This window comes from Megalobrama amblycephala, linkage group LG6, assembly GCF_018812025.1.
Source record: "Megalobrama amblycephala isolate DHTTF-2021 linkage group LG6, ASM1881202v1, whole genome shotgun sequence".
Classification (NCBI taxonomy): domain Eukaryota; kingdom Metazoa; phylum Chordata; class Actinopteri; order Cypriniformes; family Xenocyprididae; genus Megalobrama; species Megalobrama amblycephala.
The window spans coordinates 28,770,299-28,783,281 of record NC_063049.1 but is presented as its reverse complement, the minus strand read 5'-3'; the positions used below and the strand labels follow the sequence as shown (position 1 = coordinate 28,783,281).

The 12,983-nt window shown below is 37.4% G+C and overlaps 1 protein-coding gene across 1 annotated transcript in view; it reads left to right on the top strand.

Annotated features, from left to right (window-relative positions):
* The window catches only part of hs6st3b (heparan sulfate 6-O-sulfotransferase 3b), a 70,106-nt gene that overhangs the window by 1,259 nt on the left and 55,864 nt on the right, over window positions 1-12,983 (top strand). The gene's annotated exons all lie outside the window — the stretch shown is intronic.

Sequence of the window (12,983 nt, the reverse complement as noted above, 5' to 3'; positions counted from 1 at the left end):
TCGTTTTCACACTCTTAGAAAAGTGACTCAGATCTCATTAATACTACTACTAATAATATTAATAAATACTATAGTAATAATAATTATTATTAGCTACTATAAATATATTGAAATTATCATACACTAAAAAAAAAAAAAAAGGTGTAGAAACAATTTTCGGTAACACTTTATTATGAGGAACACATATTCACTATTAACTACGACTTTTCCCTCAATAAACTCCCAATTTACTGCTTATTAAACAGCCAATATTTTAGTAATATGCAAGCTAATAAGCAACTAGTTTAAATACTTTTAAATACACTTTTCCTGATCATTTTACTCACCCCCATGTCATCCAAGATGTTCATGTCTTTCTTTCGTCAGTCGAAAAGAAATGAAAGTTTTTGAGGAAAACATTCCAGGATTTTTCTCCTTACAGTGGATTTCAATGGCTACCAACAGATTGAAGGTCAAAATTAGTTTCAGTGCAGCTTCAAGGGCTTTAAACCATACCAGATGAATAATAAGGGTCTTATCTAGCGAATCGATCGGTCATTTTCGAAAAAAATACAACCGTTTATGCTTTATAAACAAAATATCGCCTTGAACGTACTTTCCGCTTCCGCATTCTTCATAACGCTTACGCTGAATGTTCTACGCCTTCCCTATTCTACTTACGGAACGAACGCGGCGCCAGTTTCGTTTTTTTCCGTAACTTGTAACTGACGAAAGAAAGACATGAACATCTTGGATGACATGGGGGTGAGTAAATTTATCAGGAAACGTGTATTTAAAAGTGGACTAATCCTTTAAAAGACCTTAAAATAAAGTGTTACTCAATTTTCACTCAGAAATTGCTAGTAAATTACAAAGAAATGGCGAGTAGTAAGATTGAATAAAACAAGACATTTTGAAGAAAGACTAAAATAGTATTTTCTTGTAAAACATAGGCTACTCCAATAATGTTTGTTGTATTTACTTCAAAAAAGTAAAGTATTTTTTTAAAGTGTAGCTTCAACAGTAATATATTTCAGTAGTAATTTCTTTACTTTTATGCTACTTAAAGCCTTAGAGCAATGAAGTTTGAGGGAGTTTTGAGACCCCTTGAATTAGTTCTGTTTGCACTCACATTGTCCCTGCCTTAAAAAGTAGACTCAGATCCTATTTTGTCCATGTTGTGATGAGTTCTCAGTTTACTTTCTATAAAAATATTGCTTTGGGGATCTACAGTTATTATTATGAGGTGAATATTAGTGCGAAATAATAAAGCTTTATGTTCACAATGCACTCAGACTCCCTTGAGAGGGTCTCAGTCCGGTTTGATTTAAAGTGGTCTGAGTTCATTTGTAGCATTCACATACAAGCTAAGCCAAAATTCATGCCAACCACTGTTGGACCTGGGAAACAATACTTAAAGGTGAATTTAAAGGTAATATTTTTCCTCTGATGTATTACTAATTCTGGGCCAGTTGAATGAGAAATTATTTTAACCACAGAAGCCAATCAACCACTCCAATGGTTATGATCATACTGTTGGTCACACTGTGATGGAGAATTCAGTGTCTACAAAAGAGATCTGGTGCCCGCTGCATAACCCGCTAAGACTAGTCTTACAAGTTAGACATCACATTTTTTTCTTTATGACTTTTCATAACTTTTTAAAATCAGTTACATAAAAACATAGATTGGCTTAATTTGATAAGACTGAATGCCCCTTGACTAACTGCTAGTGAGGCATACTAGATCTTAAGACACTGTCTTAACATAATGGCTATGTTTATGCAACTGGCCCCTGTGCATTATGAATTCTGTGGTGTTTTTACTAAATCCAAGACCCTTGTAGTTTCCTAGACTCCTAGTCATCCATTATGCCCTTTACTCCTGTCTAGAATGCAGTTTTTTATTATTAAGACTCTCACTTTTTAGAAGGTATTTTAGTCATCTCTACCTTTAAAGATTAAACTACTTCACATACGATTTTAAATAGATATTTACCCTGTCAGAAAATGCAGTATAATTGGGGGTTTCATTGCCTGTGGACCCTCTGTGTCACTCAGTGATATTATTAATGTGACAGTGATATTATTAACTTATCACCCAACATGGTTTATGACAGACGCACAATAAACAACAAAGAGATAACCAGTAAATATGACAAAATGGCAAGTCTATATGCTATTTTTGTATTCTCTTTGTGACCACAGCTCTCTTTCTCAGATTCTGTATTCCCGTTTAAATGATGGAGAGGCCGCGCTGTAATGAACTTTAAATGAGGTATCATAAAGCCGAGCCGAGCCGTCGAGCATTCCCATCTATAAATCTGACAGTGCCAGTCTGGACAAGCAAGCTATTAAAAAGTTATTTTAGTTGTTTACTAAGTATAATGATGGCTTAATATGGTGAAAAAATGCAGACTTTCACTTTTATAAGTGCCTGCAAATAAAAGACATATGTGTTTTTAGTGCCTGCAAATGCTGTTCTTGTAAATGGCATATAAAATAGCTTTGTCGTCACCTTCGGCTACTTGCTGATCTAACATTAGTCCATGAATTATGTTTGACACAACTGGCTGTCAGGCGTATCTGTTTTACTCTGTTACCATGAAAATTTCAGTTTTGGCAGTTATTCATTAAACAGTTGCCAAGCAAATGGATCAAGTTAATTAGTTGCTTGGCCAGTTTATGTGCTTCAATGTATTGTAATGAATGAAAACGTCTCATTTCTGAGTAAACACAATACTGAATGTGTGGAACAGCTGTAAAAAAAAAAACGCATGTTGCCTTTAAGAAAGTTTAAAAAGAGGAAACATTTATTGGTTGAAGAAATTCACACTTGTACCCCAAACCTGCAAGACCTCAGCTATATGATTCATCTCTGCAGAATCAGCCAGCCAGCTCATTCTGGAGGTTCACAGCCTGTATGTGACAGAGAACCAATGCTCAAATGAAACATAAATCCACCGCTGGCTCGCTCGCTCTGTTCTTTCAAAATGCTGCTTCGCATTGCTTCTCTAAAGATACACCATGAGATGCAAATAAATCTCTTCTGACAACAGACGCTTTTGCTCTCTGAACCGCATGTACTAAGTGGTGACTGTATGAAAATTTCATCCTGATACCCAGCTCTGTTTATTTCAGTTACTGTAAGATGGATCACTCTGTGCTTGGAGGAGGTTTTTCACGGACATATGATCCTCATTTTTTGCTGTGTTTAAATGTCACGTTCGCACTTGAAACTTGCTGCACTCATAGTATTCCATAATCTAATCATCCAGATTAGTGCAGCAGTGTAAAGAGATTTTTTTTTATTGTGAGCATGCAGCCGAGGGTGGCTTGGTAATGTGGCAGCCTGGTTTCTCAGGCATGGTGTGGCCTTTTCAGCCTGGCATGGAGCAGTGCAGGCACATCGCAGGAGCCTGAAAGGTCAGCCATGTCAGAAAAGAACAACAGCCACTGTTAGAGTCGATGAGAAGGAAGAGTTGAAGCGATCTCTTTAGGGAGAGTCTCTCATTCTCGATTGATTGTCTCCTACAGTCAAGGGTTTCTCTTGCAGGTCAAAGAAGCAACAGTTAAAGAATCTTGCTGAGCTGGTTTAAAACAATAAAGTAAAAGTAGCCAATTTTAATGCACATTGATCACATTGCTGATCTTATTGTACAGGATGCATTATGCTGCGTTCAACCTGTGACGTCATGTCCTCGGACTTGGAATGCAATTATACATTTTCATGGCAACACTATCAGTGCCAAAATGGTTACGTGAAGCTCTCAGAAAATTCAGAGTTTACAAGTTGTAATTATGAATTCTACGAGAACGTGAACACTTTTTGATGTCAGGATCTTGTAATGGTGTGAATGCACCTTTTTTCCAAATGTAATGCAATGGCTACTTTTCAAGAGCCAATCAATTCCCCATAAGTAAAATCAAGTCCCACACAATTTTTTCACATTGAATATCCTTCACTCAGAAATAACAACCTATTGCTTAAGTAAAATGGGTTGCAAAAGGTATTAGAGTTGTTTTTAATTAAAGATGCTAATCTTATGATAACTGACCAACCATATAACACCGCAATTAAGATCAATTTCTGACCCAACAGGGTTTTATTTGGGTGCAATCCTTACGTATTTTATACCCAAAGGCATCACATCAATTTAAATAATGTTGTTCAGATGATAAAGTGCCCTGATATGGAAAAACCTCTGACTAGTTCTTTTCACCTTCCTGTCTTGTTCTTTCATAGTTCTGCCTCTCTTCAGGACCGCTCTCTGCCTCTTTTTATTTTAGCACTAATTAAATTTGCCAAGTCCCCTGACATTATAACCAAATGGAGTTTTTGGGCAGTCACGAATGTGCAATCTGCTGAAATGAGATGCAATTAACTAAGCCAACTGCACACAGGTACTGAGATTAAAGGCACTGCAAATGATCTGCACGTGTTTACAGAAACAGACTCTTAGTTTGCATTTATATATATATAAAAACACCATTATATATATATAAAAAAACCCACCAAGACACCTAAACCATAATTAGGAACACAAAAGCATTAAAACGATTTTGTTTTTCTGCCCAACACTGATTTCATAGTGTTGTTGCTTACTGGCATAAAGGTCAACAGGCATTTTACAAAGTTTTAGTGCACATTATGGAGAATGAGGTTCTATTTTGGTATTTAACTGTTCCTTACATAAGATCCCTACATATGACTTGAGCGCCTCTCTCACTCTAAGTCTATTGTTTTTTTTTGTTTTTTAAATTCTGTTTTATTGTTTGCTAGGCATAAATCATATATCCAATTGATTCGAAGCATTTCATTCATGTCTTTAGCGGGGTTTTGTAGAATTTAGAATGGGCTCCCTTTCAATTCAAGAGTGTGAATTTAAAGATTAACTGAAGTTGATTTGACAGGAAGATGATTCGCAATGACAAAAAGGGGAATTTACAGAAATTAAAAGAAATCATCCATCCATCCATCCATCCATCCATCCATCCATCCATCCATCCATCCATCCATCCATCCATCCATCCATCCATCCATCCATCCATCCATCCATCCATTTCTTTCTAAAACTTTCAAACTATGCTTTGTCAAGCCAACATTTAATGTTTGTCATGACAAACTTTGCTTTTCTAGTTAAAAATTAGTTTACTTACTTTATAATTTCTCTAAATTTCAATTAATTATAATTCTACTTACTTACATTCAAACTGTATTTGCCATCTCAATTCAAAATCAGGAATTTAACTGGAATTTAAAGGCATTCTCAATTCAGTTCTGAATAGCACACAGCCCTGGTTGGTCTGCACCACAAATGTTGTGGGAATAGTTACCAACCATTATACTTAGGCATGTGGTTTTGTACACTAACATCTAGAATGTTTTTCTGTGTAAAAAATGTTTTATTGTTTGTTTCTACTACATTTATCCTCTGCATATAGTAAAACAGTCACATTATCCATTAACACATCACCTCATCTATATTAAAACAGTCTATTTGCGTATACGCCTGAATGTGTGTTAAGTTTTCATGGCTTTTGTGTTTAGGGTTTTCACGCTAATGTAATGAGACCTAGAAAAATCTCCTATTGTTCTTATGAAACTAACATTCAGTGCTTCGAACAGTCGAGGTCCACCGCTCGCCCTCAACAATTAGAGTACAAATAGATTCACAAGCTCCTCATTTCCCAGACAATCACAGTAATGAGTAACCTGCAGCTGCACTAATGGGCCATTATTACTCACACGAAGAAAGTGATGACATCCTCTTGGCACAATAACACTCTTTGCATGATATTTTATTCATTATAGTCAACACAGAGACACAATTAGGAACTGTCAGCATCTGCATGGGCTCAGATCAATACTGAGATGTCATCGCCCATCTTTCGCAAAGAAAGTAAAGCGCTTTTTCTTGTCACCTTTTTAAATTCTTCTTCCTGTTCCTCCTTGTATGTTCTACACATCACTGCGCTTGTTAGATGGCTTCTGTTGTCAATGTTCAGATCTTTTCAGCTAGATCTGTCAGCTCTTGCAGGTTCTCTGTTTGCATGCATGGAGCTGCAGGAACTAAATTTGTTGGATTTACAGCCTGGAGGTACTTGCTCAAGCCCTGTGCAACCTCATTGGTATGGGATGTTTATTAGGTGCAGGGCTGAGCATGCCCTTGTGGGTTAGACGTGGTGGGGTCTGGAGATTGCTTTCACGTGTCATTAATCCAGGTCGCCATATTCTCTGGAGCAAAAAGCAAAAACTGTAATCCAGTTGCTATGATAATTATGTGCTAACAGGAAAGAGAAAGTTGATGCATCTTTTGAGTCAACTTCTGTTTGAGCTGGATTCTAAAATATGAATAAAAAGGGCTAAAAGCCCTTTGAAAAACAATGTGGTGTTCGAAGCTGCATATTGTTAAAACGCTTTTGCTGCATTTGGGGAAAAATACAGTTTGCCATATTTAAATCACACAAGCAAAAGTGCTGCTATTTCAAATCAATGGTGATATAAACAGCATGGTAATAAGTGTGATATAGTTTTCATACAATAACAAAAAAGAGAATTATAAACCTTGGAAGAGCAAGGATATTTTTTAATATAACTCTGATTGTGTTTGTCTGTAAGTAGAAAGTCATATACACCTAGGATGGCTTGAGGGTGAATAAATTATGGGACAATTTTCATTTTTGGGCCTGGTTTCACAGACAGGGCTTAGATTAAGCCATGATTAGGCCTTAGTTCAATTAGGACATTAGCTTATATCTTTCCTGAACAAATCAGTGTTTTTGAATGAACCAGCAATCAATGAATGGCTGTGTAGGTAGTACTTATTTTGAATAAGTAATAACTTCACGACCGCTAAAAAAGCACGTTCTATATAGTAGGAGTGTGTGGTACTGTAATCCATACATACTATATTCGCCATGCTGTCATTATCATGTGACGTACCAGTGTCAGTTACATCGCTTCACTGCCATTCACAAATCCTCTCCTGTGACCTCATGGGATAGTAAATTGCCCATCGTATGCACACTTCAGAATCTCACCAGAAGCAGATGGTCATCCGGGTTCTTTTTGTCTACTCTTTACATAAGGGGTACTAATGTCACATAAGCCTACTGTTTTTCGTCTACTATACAGTAGGGAAGTATGTGATTGCGGATGTAGCCAATGATTTAATTACTCAAAGACAGTCACTTTTCACCCCTACTGGTGATAATTTTCAGAGTTGCTGAAAAATCCCTACTACTAAAGAACAGACCGTACTATCACTTAGCCAAAAACTGTAGTAGGGCTGTTCGATTAATTGATTTTTAGTTTAAATTTCGGCTTCTAACCATTATGAAAACACAATAATCTTGATAAAACGATTATTGTGCCGTAAGATAATGCGCTGTTCCCCAGGTGGCTTTTTGTGCACATGCTCTGAGACGGAGCAGAATACGGACAAGCAAAGTTTACTCGGCATCTGGTGCGTGCCTAAAATGTCAAATACATACAAAATTGTCAAAATGCGGGGCATGGCGACTATTTTGTAAATACAGTCAGTTATGTTTAAGTGAACGCAAACAGCTGGGAGAAAATAGGATGTGTAATATCAGTATATTAGATCCGTGCATTAGGTCTTAAAGTGACAGTAGCCTAATATACTGTCTGTGTCATTTTTTTTTTTTTTTTTTACTTTAGCCTAATTTATTATTTATTTATTTATTTTGACACAGTGTAAAATGGATTCATCTCAGAAATTTTCATAATTAAGTCAAGCAGCTCGGTGAGAATGATTTTAAAATACTTATGATTACATAAAGTGTATGCCTACTTTTATTGTTTAAAGGTGCCCTAGATTCAAAAATTGAATTTACCTCGGCATACTTGAATAACAAGAGTTCAGTAAATGGAAATGACAGTGAGTCTCAAACTCCATTGTTTCCTCCTTCTTATATAAATCTCATTTGTTTAAATGACCTCCGAGGAACAGGCGAATCTCAACATAACACTGACTGTTACGTAACAGTCGGGATCATTAATATGTACGCTCCCAATATTTGCATATGCCAGCCCATGTTCAAGGCATTACACAAGGGCAGAACGTCTGGATCTGTGCACAGCTGAATCAACAGACTAGGTAAGCAAGCAAGGACAATACCGAAAAATGGCAGATGGAGCAATAATAACTGACATGATCATTGATATCATGATATTTTTAGTGATGTTTGTAAATTGTCTTTCTAAATGTTTCGTTAGCATGTTGCTAATGTACTGTTAAATGTGGTTAAAGTTACCATCATTTCTTACTGTATTCACGGAGACAAGACTGTCGTTATTTTCATTTTTTAAACACTTGCAGTCTGTATAATTCATAAACACAACTTCATTCTTTATAAATCTCTCCAACAGTGTGTAATGTTAGCTTTAGCCACGGAGCACTATCAAACTCATTCAGAATCAAATGTAAACATCCAAATAAATACTATACTCACATGATTAGACATGTTGCATGATGAACACTTTGTAAAGATCCATTTTGAGGGTTATATTTGCTGTGTGAACTTTATGGTGTTTAAGGCAAGCGCGAGCTCTTGGGGCGTGGAGCACGAGATTTAAAGGGGCCACGTACCCTGAATCGGCGCATTTATAATGATAGGCAGTTAAAAAAATAAATTAAAAAAAACTATCGGGTATTTTGAGCTGAAACTTCACAGACACATTCAGGGGACACTTAAGACTTATATTACATCTTTTGAAAACATGTTCTTCGGCACCTTTAATTTATGCAGTAGCCATAAGTTCAACCTCAGTTAATAGTCAATGGGTTAATTTGTTTAATTCACTTCATTGTGTGCTTTCTGTTAAACAAATTTCAGTAACACTTTAGTATAAGGAACACATATTCATTATTACCTATGACTTTTCTCTCAATAAACTCCTAATTTACTGATAATTAATAGTTAGTGAGGTAGTTGTTAAGTTTAGGTATTGGGTAGGATTAAGAATGTAGAATAAGGTCATGTAGAATAAGGCATTAATATGTGTTTAATAAGTACTAATAAACAGCCAATATTCTAGTAATATGCAAGCTAATAAGCAACTAGCTAAAAGACCCAAAAATAAAGTGTTACCCAAATTTCTTCACCTAAAATGGTTAAAAAACCACAGGTTTAACGTTTTGTTACCTCCTAAGTCATTTCTGACACCGGTCCTCAGGACAGGAAGTGTAGCTGCATTTCCTCAATCCTCATGTTGATGAAAATCTGTATAGGCCTAAATCTTGAGAGGTTGAGGCGTGTACTGTGAAAGCTACTCAGTGTAATGAGACAGGTCTTGCCAGAGCAGACGCTCAGCTCTTTTGACACTCTGTCAAAAAATGCTGCTATAGCATATATGACTCTCCAGTATTCTAGTTCTTGGCCTTATATTGGCTGCAGTCATAACTTAGCCTCAACTTATAGCTGATGTCTATAGAGACTATAGAGAAACAAGGAAATATTATTATAGTTTATTGGACACGTCGTAAATGAATACACTTTAAATATAAGATATTTGTTATGCCGTAAAGTCTTTTTACCTGCTACAATCGCACGGGAGGGTTGAAAATAACTTTCTTTGTTGCTGTCAAATAACAGAATGACAGAGAGATTTGGATTAAACGGATTGTAAGTAAATATCCACTTCATCCAGCGCTATTTTGTTTTCTGTGTTACAAAATATACCGTTGTTTACTGATTGAGAAACTGCCAAACGATTCAGCGCAAGACTGTACTGTGAATGATTCGCGAACTGATTCAAACAGTTAACGGACCCATTCAGCGGATTGGACATAGTTCTGATTCATTGTAAACATTCGACAGAAAACGCGTGACATGACATTTTTGCCTAAATATTATTGACGAAAAATTATTCTTGGCTTCATATATGGTAATTTTCATCGCCAGGGAAGGTAAGAAGGACTTTTTGAAACGTTTTGTCGTGATTTGACAGAGGTTTCATATAGACTACTGGGCTGGCTCAACAGTTCTTTCTAAACGTAAAGTTAAACGAGAAATCATGTTAACTTGGTGGCATTGTGGCAAGTTCAATAATTTATTTAGTTTTGACAACCTAGCGTGGGTCATATAAGCCATGGTTTTATTTTGTTAGTTTTATGAAAAAATGTTTAACTGTCTGTTCTCATAATTACAGTACCATAGCAGAAGTTGAAGTTTCATTGCAGGCTTTCCGCAGGATCAAGCTGAGCACAGTGTGATGATGTTAAACATAGATATTAATTTGATAACTCACATTGAGATGAGTCACACAGGGAGGTGAGGCCTGCTGGGAATCGCAGTTTACTTCTGAACTCATTGGAATATAGATACATGTTTGTACTGTGGCGGCCTTTATACTCTGAGCTGCAATTACTGTTATTTGTTAGAAGACCACGTACCCCAAGTAATTACCGTGCTGCACTCCCCAGGTTCATACTTGTACAGTTTTGTAGATTCTGCTGCTGAAAATTATTTTAGTCTTGTTCCTTGTGTTTTTAAAAAATACAGGCTGTTTTTTAGTAAGACATTCAACAGTGTTCAAAAGCAGAGATGTAACTTATATTTTTGCTAATATTAATTCTTCTGTAAAAGTGATATTTAAGCTATGAAGCTGTTTAAATGTTGTTGTTTTTTTAGTGCTGGGACTGTTATTCTTGGCGGATAAACTTCTGGTTTTGTATTACCAGCATAATTCTTGTGGGTGGATTTTTCTCTGTGTAAACAGTCCCTTTCTGGTATCCTTGTGGGTTAAAATTATTTCCTGTGTTAAAAAGCGTGTTTTGAAGCCAGAAGATTTCACAGAGCTGTCTAGTTATTAGATTCAGAGTCTATTCCTGGGATCTACCAGAATTGCTTACAAGAGTCTCAAGTATTTGAAACAAGATCTCTGAGATAGCTTTCTAGCAATAGAGCAGACATGGTAAAGTGATGATTATGATTTGATGCTAGAGGAAAATCTTTTCTTCTAGTCTGTCACATGATAACAACTCGTTTTGCGTGGTTACCAAGTCTATACCAGTCAGTCTTATTTTTATCGTCTTTTATTTTGAAAGGATGCCAGTGCAGTGCAAATTTAGCGTTGCACTCTCCACCACTCTCCTGAAGCCCTATTTATTTGACAGATTGACAAATCAAACTGTGACAGAGAAAATGCCAGCTCAGAGGCTTCCTGCGTGTTATTTTTCAACTGTGATCAGTCAGGCCTGACCAAGGGTATCTGTACAAAGTAAGTCACTCCAAGCGTGATTCATCACCGCCACACGGTGAAATGTCATATTTCCTTATTTGGCGTGGTCCCGCTGACAGGTAAGTGATGTGGCGAGTGGGCGGGCGGCTGCAGGGAAGGGGCCAAAATAGAGTCCCCTTCATAAGATCAGCAAACTTATAGATCACCGACCTGTACTGTTCAGCTCATCTGACAGTTTTGATGTACCTTACAGGATAAGCCCCAAAAGATTTGTGTACTTAATATGAATTACTTCATGTGAACACCATATTATATGCATTATACATTGGCAGTCAGCTACCTCAGTCGAATTTCAAGACACAGATAGTCATGGTATCTCAATGTGGTGGCACCCATGAGGTGGCAACCTGCTCCATACTGAATAAAACAGATTCTTCTAGATAAGTGATTACTTGGTGGCTGAAAATAATCTTTACTTAATGTCAGTGAACATACTTTTTTAATCATATTTGTCTGTTAATTTATGCATAAAACTTCTTTTAATGTAAAAACAACGACAACAACATCATAAAAAAACACTGAGAATACCTTTATAGGGATAGGTTTGAAACAACAAGAGGATGAGTAAATAATGAATTTTAATTTTTGGATGAACTATCCTTTTTGATGGTCTTCTCACTGGGTTTTATTTAAAGGTGCCCAAGAATGCTTTTTCACAAGATGTAATATAAGTCAAAGGTGTCTCCTGAATGTGTCTGTGAAGTTTCAGCTCAAAATACCGCATAGATTTTTTTAAATTAACTTTTTTAACTGCCTATTTTGGGGCATCATTAACTATGCACTGATTTTTTCAGTGCGCCGCCCCTTTAATTCGCGTGCTCCCTGCCACACGAGCTCTCGATTATATTACAGCACATTTACAAAGTTCTGTCACGATCACCTGTGAGAGTGCCCATCAGCCACTAGAGGGCACTCCATCTTGGACTCTTGTTTTCACCCCTTGGACTACAATTCCCATATTCACCCCTGGACTCATTATTACACTCATTGCACTCAGCTGTTTTGTGTTTCATCATTAGTGTCTGTCTATTTAATCTCAGTTGTTTCTGTCCTCAGTTGTGGTTTGTTGTATTTGTTATGTGCACTGTTTTATATCTCTGGCTTGTTGTTTTGTGGACTGATTACCTGGATTTTGACCTCTTGCCTGCCTTGGATTTACGTTTCTGGACTCCCCAATAAATACTTATGCTGCACTTGGATCTTTTACATCTTGTTCTTGTGCACCCGTGACAGAACAAACCACCACACAAAGGATCCAGCAGCATGAGTATTCGGATTAGTTCCCCAGCCTCCATTGGAGAGCGGATGGCTCTGGTTCGGGCAGTATTGGCGCTGCGACAGGAGGGGAGTGAGGTAGGGTGTTTTGCCCAATCTTTCTGGACATTTTCAAGAGGACTGCGGTATAATGATGAGGCGTTAAAAGGGATTTTTAATGGATGCCTCGACAACCCTCTGTCTCAGTGGGAGTTGGAGGGGCTCCAGACCCTGGATTTTTGGGGTTTCGTTTTCTACCTCGAGGATCGGGGTAGGAGAACCTCACCTAATCTACCAGTCAGTGAGTCCGTTCCCGCCTGTGAGTCCACTCCAGAGTCTTCAGAGGAGGTGGGCACTGAGCCTCAGCTGCACTCCGGTAAAGGGAGGAGGAGGAGAAGGAAGAAGGCTTCTTCCATCCTTCAAGGCCTGGAGTCAGCTCCAGCCAGTGAGCCCGCTCCAGCCAGTGAGCCCGCTCCAGCCAG